At 45.8% G+C, this 18,915-nt stretch overlaps 1 protein-coding gene across 1 annotated transcript in view; it reads left to right on the top strand.

The window, feature by feature from the left end:
- The first annotated feature begins 4,135 nt into the window (after positions 1-4,135).
- LOC124484148 (protein FAM222A-like) overlaps positions 4,136-18,915 on the top strand; it is a 32,323-nt gene continuing 17,543 nt past the window's right edge. Inside the window, exon 1 of the mRNA XM_047044906.1 lies at positions 4,136-4,438. The gene's annotated coding sequence lies outside the window, so the exon portion shown is untranslated. The remainder of the gene's footprint in view (positions 4,439-18,915) is intronic.

Genomic DNA, 18,915 nt, shown 5'->3' with positions numbered 1-18,915 from the left:
TGTGTCTGTGTTTGTCTGTGTGTGTGCATGTGTGGCAGGAGGGGTACTACTGACATTCTCATTGGTTCATTGGCCCCTCTCTTTCCGCCTGCCAGGCACAGATGGTATTCTTTATTAGTGTGTCTGCCAGGATCATTCTGCTCTGATGAGGACAGCCTGAACAGGCAGGCCATGACATCCTCTGGGAGGAGAGACAACCGGCTGATCTGGAAGATTCCAGGGCAGCAGTGAAACGGGGACAGGAGGAAGAGAGGACGTAACTTTATTTTCAAGCCTGCAAAGGAGTTCATAGATCACAGCTCACACCGGCGAGCAAGCTCAACTACATTTACATTTTTCCTTCCTATTCATTTAGCAGACGCTTTTATCTGAAGCGACATACGAAAAACGTATTAATGCGTACGTAAAGTGCAGCCAGGTTCAGGGATCTGATGAGAGCGGATCTGTCAGTATTTCGGTGGTCAATGACTCAAAAAACGGTTTGTATTTACCAGGTGCTGTGCAAAGTAAACACATCCCACCTACCTGGCATGGTGAACTATCGATGTTGGATGGCAGAGTCACAGGTTCAAATCCCACCTGTATGTAGCTTTGGAATTTAGCAGACACATAAAAGTATCTGCTGAATGAATACATTTTTAGTAGAGCTGCAGGTCAACAATGACATCTCAATGCCAGTACTGTGAAAGCACATGTCACTTTATTCCTCTGACAGCACGGGCAGTTTTAGTCTTGAGGAAACATCCATGTTCATCTGAAAGGAGGGAAGACCCATGTTTAAAGGATACTGAGGATGAACTGTGCATTGTTAGTCAAGTGGTTGGGCGTTTGACTGCAGATCAAGAAGTTGCAGGTTTGAATCCCCATAGTTGTGAAAGTGTCTTCAAAATGAACACATTATATTCCCTCTATATTATATACCCTCTCTAATTGACCCAAATACATTTAAAAAAAATCCCTCTTGACAATGGGTAATGAATATGAAAATGGTTTCCTCCTGATATTGAGGTTAGCTTTATCATACACTTTAGGCTATTAGCCAAGGACATGAAGCATTCTTTGACTGCCTATTGTTTTATCACACACATCGCACACTGTACAGTGGTTTCTTATTGATTGACATCCACCCAACCTCTTTATAGTCAAACATTTAATCCGCTTTTCAGTATTTTCACTTGGAAAAACACTCCTCAAAAGCCTTTTACAAATGCAGTCAGTGTGTTGTTTCTCCTTGTTGTATTTGGCAGACGCAACGCCACGATGTTTGCTGTCTGCAGTGTGTCCTAATCGTGCTATTGTTTTTACAGCTGGTTCTTTAGATTAAGAATAATCTCCATCTCGTCTCTTGTTCGTTTTTCTTTCACAGGATAAAACAGTAACGTGATGTTCCCTGTCATTTCAATTCACTGATTTCCAAACAGTATGACCAGGTGAATACAGAATTTAAAATGAGTTTCAGCTTCAAACATTTCAGTTTGAATGATACTCGGCTAAAGTACAGTACGAAATTGAATATAATTTCATTTTCGTTGCACTTGTCATTTAAACAAGCAGTCTTTTCTCCACCTTAGGGATGGTGTGCTTGCTATGCGATGTTACAGTATAGACAGCAGACAAAAAATAAATGCTATGTATGAGTTTCGTTCATATTGCAAATGAGTGAATCTGTTTGAGAATGTAAATCGAATCTAAATTTAAACCATATTTCTTCACATTAGTTGCTTCTCAGAGTTGAAATGTATTGTCAGCCTCCTCTTTCTGGCTCTGGTTAATTGCAATATCAAAGGCTTTCGGTTTTAGAAAGTCATTATTTTCTAATGAAACACCACACATGGGAGGAAAATGTGAGACACAAATTGAGGGAATTGAACATCCCAATGGAGTCAATAAACTGAGTTACTGAAGCTTTCATCCAGCCCAGTCCTGCTTCTCCAAATACCTTGAGCAAACACAGGGCCTATCATTATGCTGATACAGGGAAGGACTTATCTATGGAACAGACCAGAGACAGCCACGGTGGTTTCAGTTGTCTATGAAACCAAAGGCAACTCACCCTCAGACTAAAGCTGCTTTTTTTATCTCCAGAGAGACAATTCCATGTTTATTAGTATGCAATCTTATGGATCTTTCATCAACTGAACGTGTGAGATTCTCTGAAATGATTTCACTGTCACACAAACTCACAGGGATCAAAGTGCTTTTTCACTTTGGCCAGATACAGTCATTTAGGAATTAATTATCTTGTTTTTTCTCTGTGTGAAGACTAGGACAACAAGCTGAGATTGTTGGGAGTACATTTCTCCATCTACTGTGTTTTATGCTATATAGAAAAAGTGGTTGGCATGGTAACATCATTTGCCAATGGAAACCTTCATTTATATTAAAGAATGGCTCTCGGGGGTGCTGTCTGGAGACTATTAAATATTCTTAATAAAGGCATATTCAGGTTAAAGCATGGCTGCCTGGATTACATTATGCATGGTGATTGTCCAATTTACTCTTGATAGAAAAAATACTATTATATATACGTATTTTGCAGCAAAGTTTGGGTTTGGGGGTTTAGAGTTGGCTGATTTATTAGAGGTTTAAGCAGTGGTGTATTATCCCTGTGTGAAAGTGTTTGTGGTTTAAAGACATAATTGAGCAACTGCAAAGAAGTAGATGCTGTGGTCATGAGGGGCTTCTGGATGTCTGAATAGATAGGAAATGAGGTCACGGATGTAGAAGGCAGGGATAGGGGGCACAGGAAGCTGGAGGGTAGATATGGGGGCAGCTGTTTTACCCTCTAGCCTCCACAGTGAAAGTACCCTCTGTGTAACAGCACCTGCAGTGGCCTGAACACGAAGCAGACCCAAACTCCCCTGGAGACCTTGTACACTCTTACATTCCATTAATTTACCACAAGCTTTTACCCAAACGGCATACAAATGGTACATATGGAAATTACAGCTGAAAATCACGGATTTGAAGTGCACAATTCTAACAGTGTTTCGGTGGTTAGAATCAAGGCACGTTTACACACACACACACACACACACACACACCTGCACATACTCGCATGCACACACATACACACCCACTCATACACACACAGGTACATTGCCCCCTGTGGAGACAGCCGCTGCGGTGTGGTCATTAGCCTTATAACCCTTTTGACTTGAACCATTATACCAGCCACAGGAAAACATCATTAAATAGCACTTCAGACCACATTGATCAGTTTCACTACATCAGCACACTCCACACTGAACGGACAGAAACATTAGGTCCCTTATAATTAAGGCACATTAGTTTAGCTGCTTATCAGTCCTAATTTTTTCAATAAAATGTATGTGGGCAAACTGTATATACTAAAACCTCTGAAGACTTTGAATGCAGCACAGCCTATGATATGTTTCAGTATACTCTCAATGTAGTTTATTTGACACACACACACACACACCTGCACACACACACACAGTCAACTGAAGGACCAGAAAGTAACCTGATAATTTCTTGCAACTCGCCATCATCAAGTTGCCAAAAAGCGTTACCATGGAGACAGTGTTTAAAATTGAAACGTTTATGCTATCAGGGCATATTGATGAAATTATCATGTGAAGTTTAGCAGCAGACCTTAGTTTTCATCTACACGGCTGAACCATAGACAATTCAGATGTCCAAAAAAAATTTAATACGAAAAGAAAATACAGTTAACTGAACAAACATTGTTTGTTAGCATATACTTTTTTATTATCATTAATAATTCCTCAGGCTGTTCCATATTTTCTAGAAGGTTTTTCTCAGTTTCCCACATTTTAAGAATAGACATTTCTTAATAACGGACAGGGGTTGAACTGTGGGTTTGAGACACAGAAAACATTTTTTTTAGCCAGACCAAAATGACCTAATACACATAATTGAACTCATTTTATGTGAATTGGCCTCCTCCGACTTCCAAACCCTCTACCTTTCTCTGTTGTCAACGCTCTGTCTATCCCTTTAAGTTTTTCCGCGAAACGGCAACGTGCACCCTTCGATGCGTTCGTCGTCACGGTGGTTACCGCCTACAGTTTCAAACGATTGGTCGAGCCGTGGGAATATTCAAAACTACTATTGGTCGGGTGCCGGTTTTTACAGTATTGAGAATGCATCCTCTTACTCCGACATCATACTGTAGTTTGGACGGCTGATGCGGATGGGTGGACTGGGACGGAGTACTTCATTGAAGACAATTATAAACGCCATTGCCATTTTACCTATGTGCCATGTCGAAGATCTCTTCAAAGTAGCCCTCTGTCTTCATGGATATTTACAGAGATATTAGGCTACTCTCAATCTATTTGGACTCAAGTGGTGGGGTCGTTTTTGCAGAGGAAATACGCCTTGCGATCGGGAGAACAAGCAATCATTCGTGACCAGCCAAAGATAAACAAGCCTTATGATAAGACTCAACACTGTATGTATGAAATATAATTCCATAGATTACACTGATGTTAGGTGTATTTGGCGTATTGCATGAGTGGGTTACTTATTCAGAGTGTCAAATATGTATCATAATTTGTTGAAAGCTTTTTGCATTGCAGTCAGAGCAGGTGCTTGAATACATTCAAATGGACGCTAATTTGTGGGATAAGTCGCAATGAGAAACATTTAATGATTGGCTTCGTAAGTAAAGAAAATAATGTTTTATGTAACGCATTGTTATTATTGGAGTCAATTGGAAAACCTATATTGCCAATTTAATGTACTCATGTATGCTGAAATGCCATCGGAATATACCCCATATGCGCACTTAGGAGAGAGCGTTTCGCCCTCCGTTATTCCCAGGATAGTCGGTTGTTCAGGACTGCATGCGGCAGATTAGAACCTCAGTAGAAACACGAGATTCATATATGAAAAGACGACACGAAATTGTTTCAGACGATCACGTTTTTGGATTGTGGCAGGCCCCCAGGAAATGAAATCTGACTTTGTTTAATAGTGTCCTGATGCTTCACTTCCGCGGCAGCTGGATAGTGCTTGGTTTGAGTCTGCGTTTAATAGAATGTGTATATACGCGCTAGAAACGGTCAAGTCTGGCATAAGTTCCATCGGAAGTGTCTGTGTCGCGGGGTGGTGGAGGGTTGGTTTGTGACTGCAATATAGCAGGACTTATGTGTCAGAGTCCTAGTGGTTACAGGAAATGCTTTGAAGTATATTATTGGCTCTTCAAAGCTGGCTCTGAAGGCTTAGCTTCCTATTCTATTGTCAAAGCCGGGGGAGGGATCATTGCACCTCATTGCACCGAGGTTGAAGGTTGGTCGCGGCGAAGGGCAATATATATTATGGGGCAAGGTGTGAAATGTTATCCTGCATGCTTTCCTGGCTGTGTCAGATCATTTATTAGATTGAGAGATTGAAAGTCCTCAGTTTCTCATCACGGCTTTAAAAGACAAAGCGGCTGCAGCCTATACAATGTGGCAGTTTTCTTGTGTTGTTCATTGAGAGGGGAAGGGGGGGGGGGGCGGGTTGGTTGGTTGGTTCAATAAAGACAAATAGCGTATTTGGTGATGGATGGTGTTCTGTCATTTATCTAGAACACCGTTGCATTCCAATGTTTTACCGTGGGGCAACTATACACATCAGTATTGACCCACTCTCATTCTTGTCATCTGCATGATATCATTTGTTTTTCTTTTCCATATCTTTTCAAATCATGAAATAAACATTATGGCCTTTGCGTTGCCAGAACATAATTAAACAAAATGAAAAAATGCAGTGACTTACCCTTCCCCCTCCCAACTCGGGAAATTGCTTTATTCATACATCTTGGGTTGACTGACATTCAATCGGTTTGACTGGGCCGCTTTCATAATTCTGTCAAGTCTGCAGTTTGAATAACAGAAGCTAAAAATCTTAATTTCAGCTGCCACTCAGTATGTAGTGCTGCATGTTTAATATATGATAGAGCTTAAAGCCAATGTGATTACTCTGGAATTGCTTTTGCTTTGCATTTGATATCTGTATTGCTTATGACACGTCATATTTAATCATTTGGAGACACATAACCTTGTTTTGGATTAGGGGAAGATAGAAATGTCTGTAGCAATATTAAAATATGATAGAGGTATTACTACACATTTATGGATAAGTAAACATCCTTATATTGTTGGTGGCTCATGCACTCTGGAATATTCCAATAGTAGATGTTGATATTCTCAGCCAGGCGAGGGTTAAACCCTGTACAGTTTTTTTTCCAGGCCTGGCCAGCTTGTTTTAGAGCCTGGTAGAATTACAAACAGAGTCATGTGTGAGTGTCCCTGGGGTTTCCCATGGTTCCCCTCCCAGCCCATCAGCACTTTATCTCCAGGCTTGCGATGAGAGGGGATTTGTCATCTGCCTAACTGTCTGTTCTGTCTGTTCTGTCTGTTCTGTCTGTTCCCCGCTATTCTCCATTCATGGGATATGAAAGCCTTTCTTTGCAGGGCCTGGGCTGTGCAGTGCAACAAGAAGCAGTGGACTCTAAAATCACTCAGAATGAAGCGTCAGTGAACTGCAGGGGAGTTCAAGTGGTATTTTCCGGAAGCTACTGGGGAAACGCAGGTCACTTTGACCATCTCCTTTTGATGTTTTCTCAAATTCAAACCGTCTACTTTCGGGCCCTTCGGGTTTTTCGTGTATGTGTGTGAGTGTGTGTGTGTGAGTGGAACGTGTGACCTAGAGAGAGGGTTTTAGAGATTACAAAAATGACCAGAGTTCGAGAGTTAAATGGGGGAAAGTGGGGAGTGGGAGATGTAAAGATTAAGTGACCTTGGAGCACCCAATCACCCAGCTTCACTCACAGGGGTAATGGCACTGGCTTGGTTGCTAAGCATCCATGGTAAGCACCTTTTATCTACTGAGGATGTCGTTTGTAATTATGGGCTGGCTGCCATCTTTTGAAATCTGCCTAATTGGTCTTTTTTTGTTTTAATTGGATGAGGGGGCTAAAGTGACAGGGGGTCAGGGTTGAGGGGTTAAGGATTGAGCCTCAGAGGTCACAGGGAGAGGAGGGAGGAGGGGGAGAGAGTGGGGAGGGCAGGTTTGGGGTTGTTCTCTCTCTGCTGTCAGAGCAGCCATTTGTTTTGTCTACTTCACGGTGCCCAGCCTGTCCCTCGAACGATACGCACGCTCGCTGCCGCCTGAATGCACTCACAGCAACGTTATCTATCGTGAACCTGTCCGGAAGACTGTAGACAGAGGTCATTCAGGATTAGTGTCTGGCTCAAAGTCCTCTCTTTTTCTCTCTCTCTCTCTCTCTCTCTCTCTCTCTCTCTCTCTCTCTCTCTCTCTCTCTCTCTCTCTCTCTCTCTCTCTTTCTCTCTCTCTCTCTCTCTCTCTCTCTCTCTCTTTCTTTCTTTCTTTCTTTCTTTCTCAGAGCAGTGTCCATGCATGTCTGTGTTTATCATTAAGCGTAGGAAGGAGTTCTCCCTCTAAGTGAGTACTCTGCGGGGGGCGTAGAACCAATCTTCTCCCACGAGTTCTTTCAGTTTTATTAACATTTTTAATCACTTGAAGGAATCGGTGACCCGTAACAGCCTAATGGTCTTTAAGTCTGGCCTTCCGGGACTGAGGGAGGGACTGGTTTGAATGGAGGGAGGGTACAGAGGGTTTTCTTGGCAGCAAGAAGCACTGTGTATATGACTGTTTTCCCCTTTGTAGACAAATCTGACTTGGCAGCGAGTTTATCTCTCCGTGGTAGGTTTCCGAGATATTGCCTGGTTTTCAAAGTATCCTGTAAGAGAAATGTTGGCTGGTTTTGGAAGTACGTTTCAGGAGGTTTAAGATACAAACTGAGAATCGATGTTGCCGTGGGTGTACCTCGAAATGTAACTTCAAAAGAGGTGATAGAACAACAATGCTTGAAAAGGCGTCTTTCGAGAGACATTGTTACGTAAAACCAAAGCCTGTCTGTCGTCCATTGCCCTAGCCCAGTCTGTTTAGAGAAGATCTGCTTTAACCACCAAGATAATCTGTGAGGTGAATTAGATTAGCCATTGTGTGTTTTGACTTGGAAAGTTCTTCTCCGTGTGCAGTGTGCAAGATGATTAAAGACAAAGGCAGGCTTTTGATTATTGGCTGTGCTGAACTGTCGAGCTTCCCTGGCCCAGCAGGTGTGACTAGCAGTGGGTGGATCAGACACAGAGCGTGCAGACACTATTGGCTAGTTAGTTCCCTGTCCATGCCGTGTGCTTGCATGTGTTGTTGCTCAACAGTGCTCATTACAGTGCTTTTAAAAACAACTCTTTGTTGATTAAAGCATTTGCCTTCACCTGCAGTATGACCACAATGACAATGTCATGGTCATTGGCCTTTGATACGAACTGTATCACTGGCCACTGCAGTAGAGAATATTGTGTAAAAACTGCATTCATTCTGACAACCAAAGCCACTCTTTTTTATCCCGATGTACAATGTAGCAAAGCCGATAATGAATAAGCGATGATTCCTTTAAACATAGAACGAGCGAGTCTGTCTTCACAAACCGCCTCAGTAACAAAGCCAGGCTTATCCAAACGCCTTCCTCGGGTTCATCCTCTTCGTGTCCTGGATGTTGTGGGAGGAAAAGACCTGGGCTGTTTACCTTGTCCTCTCTGTGGGCTACAGACCAGAAGTCCTACGTGTGTCTACTTTCTACTGGAGAGCTGGAGAATGGGTGGGAAGGCCACGGTTGACAAAGATAGACCCAATTTCACAACAGTATTTAGGGGAGTATTTTCTTCAGAAAATGTAAAGTCTTTCGATTTAAGGTTCATAAAATGCCTAGCAGGGCCTCACAATTTATACAAATTCAGAAATCAAAAACCCCAGGCTTTTTACCCTGCCCCCAAACAGCCATTCGTTTCTATCCCAGGGTATTTTGGGGAATTTATGTTGACTCACTGTATATATTTTCTCAAGATACACACACAGATATCTCCAGTGTTTGCTTGAATTGTGTGGAAATAGCAATCCAGAAATCCCCGCTTAACACGGTTGTAATACCTTTTACAGGGACTAATCTCAATGGAAATGAGGTTCATTGTCATTAGCCAAGGGCCTTGCGCTTGCTTATTGTGTAGGGCAGAGCGACTCTTAGTTGTTAGGATGTCCTGCATTTCAACCTTCTTTTTTGTTTACACAAAAAGAGAACATAAAAGAGAAATCTGGGTCTCTCCCCGAGTTCTGATACCAATTATGCAAACTATTAGAGAATTTAACCAGGCAGTTTCTTATCGGCTAATCCTCGAGTAATAGATTCTATTAAAAATGCATGAGAGGGGGTATATGGATGAGACCAGCAGCTGCAGATACAGGCCTGTCTTGGTCTGTCTGTCTGTCTGTGTGTGAACACTGTCTGTCTGTCTGTCTGTCTGTGAACACTGTCTGTCTGTCTGTCTGTGAACACTGTCTGTCTGTCTGTCTGTCTGTGAACACTGTCTGTCTGTCTGTGTGTGAACACTGTCTGTCTGTCTGTCTGTCTGTCTGTCTGTGAACACTGTCTGTCTGTCTGTCTGTCTGTGAACACTGTCTGTCTGTCTGTCTGTGAACACTGTCTGTCTGTCTGCGAACACTGTCTGTCTTTCCTGAAAGACAAATCCGAGTTGTTGGATGTTGTTTACAGTCTACAGGCGATTCTTATTTTGTTGTTAAATGTATTTGAAAGATAGTTGGATAGTTTGGAAAGTAATCAATCTGTAAGTTACTTTGACAGCTTATAATAAGAGAGTGTCTTTAATAAGATGAAAATAACAAAGAAAGACAGAGGATTTAGAATTGTGTACCGTACCATCAGCAGTTTGCGTTCTACTTGCTAATTCCCATTGCTTAGCTCTAGGCCTGGCATGGATTTCTTAGTGAATAAGGAAGGACATTAGCATAGCACTCTAATGCTAATCCAACTAGCGAGAAAAAGGGTGCTACACTCAAACCTTTTCTCATTATCATCTAATTATTAACTGAGAACTGCAGAAGCTGAGAGGATTGGGCGCAAGGAGGATGATTGGGAGGGGTGTGCGTGGATCGTGTGCTTGTGTGTGTGTGTGTATGTGATAGCGGAGAGGGTTAGTAGCGGTGGTTGGGGGGGGGAGGGGGGAGGGGGTTGAGTGGGTGGGGGGGGGGGGGCTTGAGAGTGTTTTTGTCTGGGTGTTATTTGTGTTTGTTTAGAGGGTTTCAGGGCATTTTTCCTCTATCCTCCAGCCCAGACCCTGGAGGCTGGTCTAAGTAGAAGGAACCTTCTGGAAGGTCAGGGTTAGGTTCTTATCTGTGTGTGCTAGAGCTTATATTATCAGTGCACAAACATGCCCCTCCAAACATCTTTTGGAGTTTCCCAGGGTTAGCTGAAAATGGATGTGGCTCCTTGTTTTGTTTTAGATTTTTTTATAATGTGTTTTGAATCGAGTACACGTCTGAATGAGATGCAGGGAATGTTCTGCATCACAAAGGGATGTCAACTTCAGGAGGGGGGGGGGGGGTAGAGGGGGGTGAATATGATACAGTAATTTAGGAGACACTCGCCTGATGAGAGATATCCAGTGGAAGTTTTCTTATCAACAGCTTTCCCAGGGGGCGGGCTGTACAGAAGGGTACAGAAGTCCCTGAGGGACACCATCTGGTTCCAGCTGGAATCGAAGAGGATCAGAAGTCTGCAGATTCAAACCACAGCCATCTTGGCTGCTTCTCCCCCCTCTCTCTCTGTCTCTGTCTCTCTCTTCTCTCTTTGTCTCTATCTCTCTCTCTCTGTCTCTCTCTCTCTCTTTGTCTCTATCTCTCTCTCTCTCTCTCTCTCTCTCTCTCTCTCTGTCTCCTCTCTCTCTCTCCTCTCTCTCTCTCTCTCTCTCTCTCTCTCTGTCTGTCTCTCTCTCTCTCTCTCTCTCTCTCTCTCTCTCTCTCTCTCTCTCTCTCTCTCCTCTCTCTCTCTCTCTCCTCTCTCTCTCTCTCTCCCACCTTCCCTGAGCTGAACTTGTTATCTCCACAAACACAATCCTGTCCACCGTCCTAAGAAAGACAATAGCTTGTAAAATGAGACATTTTATTTTTTCATGCCCCCCCCCCCCCACGCCCCCGGAAAAACTAACTCGTCCATGGTTGGAGGGGGCCAATTTGTCTGCCAAAACGTCCTTAATCAGGAAAACCTTTGGGAGACAAAAGAATGGAGAGTGCGGAGCGCCCGGTTGCTTATCTCCTCCCGACAGACCCTCGGTGGAGAGCATCACCCCTGATAAGGCCTCTTATCGCCAGCCCCGATGTCACCCCCAAAGTGGCAAGGATTGAATGTCCTTGCCACTCAAACTTTGTCCCCCTTTTCTCATTATCCGAGCGAGCAGAGGCCTCACTCACATGGCCGCGGGGGACAGGAAGAGGTGACAGATTGGTGTGAGAGGAGTGAGAGTTGACGGGGAAGGGGGGAGGGTCCATGGTGGTGGGGCGGGGGGGGGGTTGATGGTGTGTGTGTGGGGGGGGTTGATGGTAGGGAGGGTAGGGGAGTGGGTGAGGAAGTGGCGGTGAGGGGTGAGTGTAATCATGTGGTTCCATTTAGCAGGCACTTTTATCCAAAAGCGACGCACAGGGGGAGATGGAACCTGCTGCCTCTTGATCCACAGTCTTAAGCTCCACCAGCGGGGTGGTGGTGTGATCATGGGGTGGTTCCTGTCAGCCCTGGAGCCGGTGGAGAGGGGACGACTCTCCAATGTTTGGTCAGGAGTCATGCCGAGAGACATGCTCAGGGACACTGCTGAGGAAGGGTGCTTTGGAGAGAAGGTCTGTGATTGGCCTGAACCCTTTAACTTCAGTTAGAGTCACACACTCTGAGAAAAGAAAACCTCCACTTTCTGAAAAAAGCTTTTGTTCCTTGTCCTTTTCAAGCTCGATGGGGGAACGCACAGCCCCTTCTCAGCCCCGAGGTCTCACGAAATCTCTTTCTTCCACTTTTAGATTTGGACTGGATAAAGGGAGCTTCTTGTCAGTTATGCATGCCCGTTTTTCCCTTTCCAATCTCTCCCCCCCCCCCCTCTTTAAAAATATTTTTGATTTTAAAGAAGTGGCTTCTCTCTGTGAATGATAATGCCTTCATCCAGGGGCAAATTGGAGAAGCAATGGAAAGTCCTTGGATGCTCTTTTCTCATATTCCGCTTTTATAAGCAGTGAAGGCATTTCCCTGGAGACTCCTCCCCCCCCCCCCCTCTCTCTCTCTCTCTCTCTCTCTCTCTCTCTCTCCTCTCTCTCTGTCTTCTCTCTCTCTCCTCTCTCTCTCTCTCTCTACTCCTCTCTCTCTCTCTCTCTGTCTCTGTCTCTCTCTCTCTCTCTCTCTCTCTCTCTCTCTGTCTTCTCTCCTCCTCCTCCCTTTTGACAAATGCGTGGTAATGGAAGGGTAGTTGTGAAACTGGTATTCTTTTCTAAAATGGAGTCTGACCATGGAGAGGCTTTCCAGCTTTTCAGCCCATGTGTGTTCAGATGAGAGAGGCAGTGCTTTGTGGTTAGAAGGGAGAACGTCGCTGGGGGGGCAGAGTGGAGGGAGCAGGAGGGGGTGAGAGGGAGGGAGGGAGAAAGGGAGGGCTGGAGTGGGGGGGGGGGGAATCTCTTCAGGCACCTGACTAGAATGAGACCCAGTGTGTCCTCTGGTCTTTGAGGTGGAGGTAATCATGTTTCTTTAGTCAGTCACCGAACACTCTATCCTGTGGTTGACTCACTTAGGCAGCCCCGTGGACTTAGAGTGGAGAAATGAAAACCATGAGGAGAGGTGAATAAAGAGAGAGAGGAGGGGGGGGAGAGAGAGAGGAGAAGGTGAGATAGAAAGAGATAGGAGAAAGGGAGAGAGAGAGGAAGTAGAGGGGGGGAGATGGGAGAGAGAGAGAGAGAAATGAGAGGGAGAAAGAAAGAGGAGAGGGAGGGAGGGAGGGAGAGAGATGAACACAGTTGCAGACAGCTGTGTGCTGCTGGCCTCAAGCTGTTGGTCTTTCGCTCTCCACATTCTAACGACGCTCAACAATTTTTGGAGTTCCTTGTTGACACACGAAGCCCGTTTTAATTAGGCGAACAGCCTTGGTGTGGAGGCAAAGGTGTGGGAGACACACAGTGATAGAGAGGGTGCAACAACATATCAAAAGAGGTTGTTTTGCATGTGGAAGCACCGGGTGTGAGTGTCCCTGTGTTGGCAGCGTTGGGGTCGTTCATCTTTATTATCGCCAAGCCAGCGTTTTCATACGCTGGACATCCATCAGATGATCAAAGACGTTGCAGCCGAACCAGAAGCACCTCTTCATCTGAAGCACAGATAATATTCCGTTGCCGATCTCACTGAGAATGATAGCTGCAATCAGCGACGCTGTGACAAGACGGCCCCAGTCAGGCACTCAAACGCTTATCCCTCCCGACCACACTTACCATTGCAAATTGCCGAAACCGTTTTGGGGGCGGGGGACGGTGGGAGTGGTGGTGGGGGGGGGGTATGGGGGGGCGGGAACGGACGATTCCCTCATAATCAATACTGCCATCCATCCATGGAGAAATGGAGTCCCTGTGCTCTGAGACTGTGAGGCAGAGAAGGGGAACCGAGAGCAGCTACAAGGCATTTTAAACGATCCCTGATATGGAAGGGGACAGAGGGAGATGGATCACTGTAGAGAATTCTCCTAAACAGCTGAGCTAGTGGGGGGGGGGGGGGGGGGGGGGGGAAGGAGGGAAGAGCTGCTTTGGTGTGTGTGGGGGGGGGGGTAGGAGACACGTGCTGAGTCTGACCAGCAGGGGGCCTACTTTTACTCAGACCGTATTAGCAGAGTGCAGATCACGGTCGAGGGATGAGAGAGACTCCTTGGCGGACGTTTGCGAAATCCCCTTTTTCCTCAGCCTCTGACCACCCGAAGCTCTCTTTTGATGTGTCAGTTCAGCCACTGCCAGGGGGGCTTGTAATGTGACACCATGGCTGAAAGTGAAATTGAGACCGCTGGTTTTCTCCTGTGTGTGTCCCTCCGCCCCCCTCACAGGTCCTCCGGAGCTGTGTGTAGCTGTAGAACCCCGGAGAGCTTGCCATGTTGGCCTGTGTCCAGAGGCGGCAGAACCTCTCGTCCCAGCGCCCTGGTCTGCGCCCCCAAGATCCTGGAGGCTCCGCCCCTCACCATCCAGCTACCGCCCGCTGCCATCACAGAGCGCCTCTCGGAAACGTGAGTCCCCCCTCTCTCTACCGGTACTAAGTCCTTCTGTCTCTACTGGTACTTAAGTTTCTCCTGTCTCTACCGGTACTAAGTCCTTCTGTCTCTACTGGTACTAAGTTCTCCTGTCTCTACCGGTACTATGTCCTTCTGTCTCTACCGGTACTATGTCCTTGTTGTGGAGACTATGTTCTCTGGTCAGTAATGCTTAGAAGCCACTGTGGTGCATCTGATGAAAATGCCGGAGATGATGTACAGATTTCAAAGTTGTTTTTTATTGTAAAGTTGAGAGAAATGGTGTTGTTTATATTTGCCTTTATGGGTTCTGCGTGTGTGTGTGTGTGCCTGTGTGTGCCTGTGTGTATATGTGTATATATGTGGTTCTGTAAAGAAACAGCAGACAACAGATGATTAGCATAAAACAATAATAGGCATTTCAACATATATTGCTAGTGAATACCTCACAGCAATAAGAGCCATATTATTACAACATTCTTATAACAACGTTAATGCAGTGACAACTACTGTCTATACTGTCTGTTGTTCCACGTTAGGAATATCAGCCGCTAAAACAGCGCAAGTAAACATGTCGTTTGCTGGCTAACAACGGTTACATAGCCTTGCTACAGTAAACCACCACTTCGGCATCAGAAAACACATTTAACTGCTACAATACCGTAATCTAACAAACACAGACTCATAACAACATAACGAGACATAACAAGAAGCATCAGAAGTACTTACATGTATATGAACGCACACAATACAACATTATTCTATTCTCCTCAATAAACTAATGTCCGCACCAGAAACAAGGCAGTCCACTACTCCCGCCACTTGGGTATCGTCCAGCGCGAGCATCCCCAAAACCTGCACTCCGATTGGCTGTGCCCGTAGAGCCCATAAGGGGGTGCATGCACTAACGGCATGACCCAACAGCAGCGAAAGGGCTGTTCACGTGTACAGTCTGAGGGGGCAAAACCATCAGTCCTTCGCAACAGTCCTCCTGTCTCTACCGGTACTAAGTTTCTCCTGTCTCTACCGGTACTAAGTTCTCCTGTCTCTACCGGAACTAAGTTTTCCTGTCTCTACCGGAACTAAGTTCTCCTGTCTCTACCGGTACTAAGTTCTCCTGTCTCTACCGGTACTAAGTTCTCCTGTCTCAACCGGAACTAAGTTCTCCTGTCTCTACCGGTACTAAGTTTCTCCTGTCTCTACCGGTACTAAGTTCTCCTGTCTCTACCGCCAGTGAGTCTCTCTGTCTTTACCGGTAGTGAATCACTATGTCTTCACTTGGAGAGTGTCAGATCAAATCCTACCAATATAAATTGTCTTGAGCTTTTTAGGAGGCCACCATTCACTAGCTACCAAATCAGTTTTTTTTGTTTTTCTCACCGCCTCAATTGCAACGTTAGCGAGCTAGCTAAGCATTCTTCTGAGGCTGTTTAGACCGAGTGAGAGAGAGGCAGGCGTAGAACCTCAGCAAGTGAGCAGCCCTGCCATGTGTGTGGGTGGACAGAGAGAGGGAGAGACAGAGAGGGAGGGAGGGAGGGAGGGAGAGAGAGCTATTTAACACATAATTTGGTCGTGCCAAAATATCTTTCATTTTTTCTAACTTTGGTTGTGCATTATATTTGTTGTTGTTGTGTAGTTGTTGTTATCGTTTTTGCCGCCGTTATATAAACACCAAAACACATTATTAGCATCCATCTAGCTGGCAATACAAGTGTTCTTGTTGTAAAAGTAAGGAAGGAATGGTGAGGGTGAGGCTAGGGGGAGGGGCAAGAAGGAACAGGGAGAAGAGGGGGGAAGAGAACGTCAAATTGTCAAAGATGGCTTCACAGACGCCCCATAGATCAGCACCTGTAACCAACCTTAACACTCAAGGAAGACAAGGAAAAACTGGCAGTAATCTCAAGAGAACTCCTTGTGTCCTCTGAGTTAGGACTGATCAGAGGTGGTGGGTGAGGCTGGGACTAACAGGTGAAGGCTGGGGAGGCAGGATGAGGCTGGAGTGACAGGTGAAGGCTGGGGAGGCAGAATGAGGCTGGACTAACAGGTGAAGGCTGGGGAGGTAGAATGAGGCTAGTAGTGACAGGGAAGGCCGGGGTAGGCAGAGGAAGGCCGAGGGAGACAGGGTGAAGCTGGGTGAGATATACAGGGATGTGGGGAAGGGTAAGCTAACCTTGGCCTGGCTCTGTCGTGGAGAACTCTGGGATAACATCCATCCCAGATCTATGTGAAACTGGTCCTTTATCTCAGGTTGTCATCTGACCCAGCTAATTTCATTCATGAGGGCGTTGATCTGACTGCAGCTGAACGTTCCGGGCCGAAGCTGCGGTCACGGTAACGGCGATGCTATCGCCATGGTGACGGTGATGCCATCAAGGTCGCACGCCCCTTCTCCCACATGAGCCTTGTGAAACTCACAACTTTGTTAACAAACTTCTACGCCAAGGTAGTTATTTTTTCAACTGCTTTTCACAGCTGTGAACAAAGGCCATTTTCACCCCAAACACATACCCACCGCACAGTACTAAACATTCTAATCATCCTCAGACACTCATTGAGATGGTGGTTTACACCACAGCACTCTGAGTCACAGACGTTTCTCTGCTGTCATGTTTGCGAGTCTTTCTGTACAGCACCTAATTACCACGGCAACAAGGGACGGGAGATCTTCCTTTTGAACTTGGTCCGCAGGATGAACCCTAACCCAGGCATGTGTTGTGTTAATGACTGAACACTCTCTGTGATTACATGCCTTATTATGCATGTCATAAACACAGATCTCAAAAGGCATTGTTTGTAGTCTTCCCTGCCAGTGCAAATTATGATCAAATGATGAGGAGGACATGGGGGCTGCTGTTTACTGATAAATCTGGTTAATGGCAGTCTGGGTGCGTGGATTATCAACTGAATGCGGATGGTTTACCTTTTAAGAGTAAATGTTTGATCTCGATTAGATTTTTGCGCTGATCTGTTACTCTGGTCTCTTTATAGGAACAGATAAAAAAGACTGTAAGCTTATAGGACTGCCTTGAAGCATGAAATGATACAGTATTTTATTGTTGACTGAAGATGCTTCATAGTTAAGGTTAGGGTTGGAGATTAATTTAGAGATAAACTTCAAGGTCGGTGTTTCTGAGAGAAACGTCAACGAAACTAATTGATTGGATTTGTACTGAGCACCAAAAAAAAACCCTCCCCGAACATCTCAGGTTATCCTCTGATAGAACCTGACCTTCCTTCTGCCATATGCTCCAATCTCCCCCCATCTCTCCCCCATCTCTCCCGGGGTGAAATGCCTCTTTATCTTCCTGATATTAAATATTAATTGGGAATCAGTGGAGCACTTGTCTGCTAAATGCTGGAACAGAAGGGCGTAGTTTGCCTCAGGCAGAACCATGGGCGTCTACTCAGCCAGTTTTTACCTGTAGGACCCACTCACTCCCCTCGACTGCGTGTGCAAGCGAGTGTGGTGTTGTGTGTGTGTGTGCGCGGGGGAAGCACCTCCCTCTCTCCCTTCCCCTGCAGCACCACTCTGACATTTCAAACACAGCCACACAAAACAAACGAACCCAGGGAAGGGAGCCCCCCTGGCCAGGCACACGGAGTTCTCAGTGAAACTGGATGGGGGTCGTTTGGTTTAGCTTCCATTAGGAAACTCATTCAAAAAAAACGATTCAATCGTGGTTTTTGGCTGAAAAACCTACATTGAATACGTCTAAGGCTAAACGCCTGCTCGTTTGGCACAGAAAAAAAGGAACTACAGGCACATATGACACATCCCATCTAGCGAATTTCATGTGGTAACCTGCTTCGGGTGACTGCAGCAAAAGATTCCCCCAGAAGCCAAGTTGGAAGCGAGGAGGGTGACGCTAACTGTGTGGCTTCATGGCAGGGGGTTTGAAAGAGAACTGTGCTCTCCTCGGCTCTTTGACTCAAAGGACAGGGGCAGGGAATGCTTTCCACCCTCATAGGGCGGCCCGTGTTTCCGGAGGGCCGTCTTAGAGAGGCGCGCGGTCCCGTAACTGCTGGCGGGGAGAGCAGTGCGGAGACAAATGAGGAGTGACACTGGAATAAGAGGTATCCGCCCCGCGTGTCCTTCAAGCACACATAACTAAGTGCTCAACCCTGGGGTTGTTCTGTTCCGGGAACACCCCACATGAACAGATTACCAACGAGGGCGAGGGAAGGGGGGAGAGGGGGGCTCGAACGAGAGCTGCGTTTTGTTTGTGTCGTTTTAAGTTTGTTTTTTATGTGAGCTAGAGAGAGTGTCAATGCAACTCCTGGTGGGTGTACTGCATGTGACTTATGAATGAGAGAACTTACAGTGTGGTGTGTGTGTGTGTGTGTGATAGAGAGAGAAGATAGAAGTGAGAGAGAGAGAGAGAGAGAGAAGGAGAGAGAGAGAGAGAGAGAGGAGAGAGAGAGAGAGAGAGAGAGAGAGGAGAGAGAGAGTGATGATGCAGGCCTTTGGGGAGATGTAGATGATATTAATGATGTATTTTGCTCTCTGAGTATCAGCATATTACCTTAGGGTCTGGCCCAGGGCCCTGGTCTCTCTCCCCTAGTATCTCTCCCACTCTCCTCTCTCTCTGTCTCTATTCGTCTATCACTGTCTCCCCCCTCTTTCTTTTTCTCTCTCTCACCCTGTCTCTCTCCCTGTGTTCCTCCACCTGTCCATCCACCTCTCTCCCAGAATCAGCCCTGTGAAAGGCCTGTAACCCAGAGACCCTTGCTACCTCCACCAACACACACACACACACACACACACACACACACA

The sequence above is a fragment of the Hypomesus transpacificus genome, chromosome 22 (genome assembly GCF_021917145.1).
Source record: "Hypomesus transpacificus isolate Combined female chromosome 22, fHypTra1, whole genome shotgun sequence".
Classification (NCBI taxonomy): domain Eukaryota; kingdom Metazoa; phylum Chordata; class Actinopteri; order Osmeriformes; family Osmeridae; genus Hypomesus; species Hypomesus transpacificus.
The sequence above is the reverse complement of the archived record's forward strand: the minus strand, read 5'-3'. Positions and strand labels throughout refer to the sequence as shown.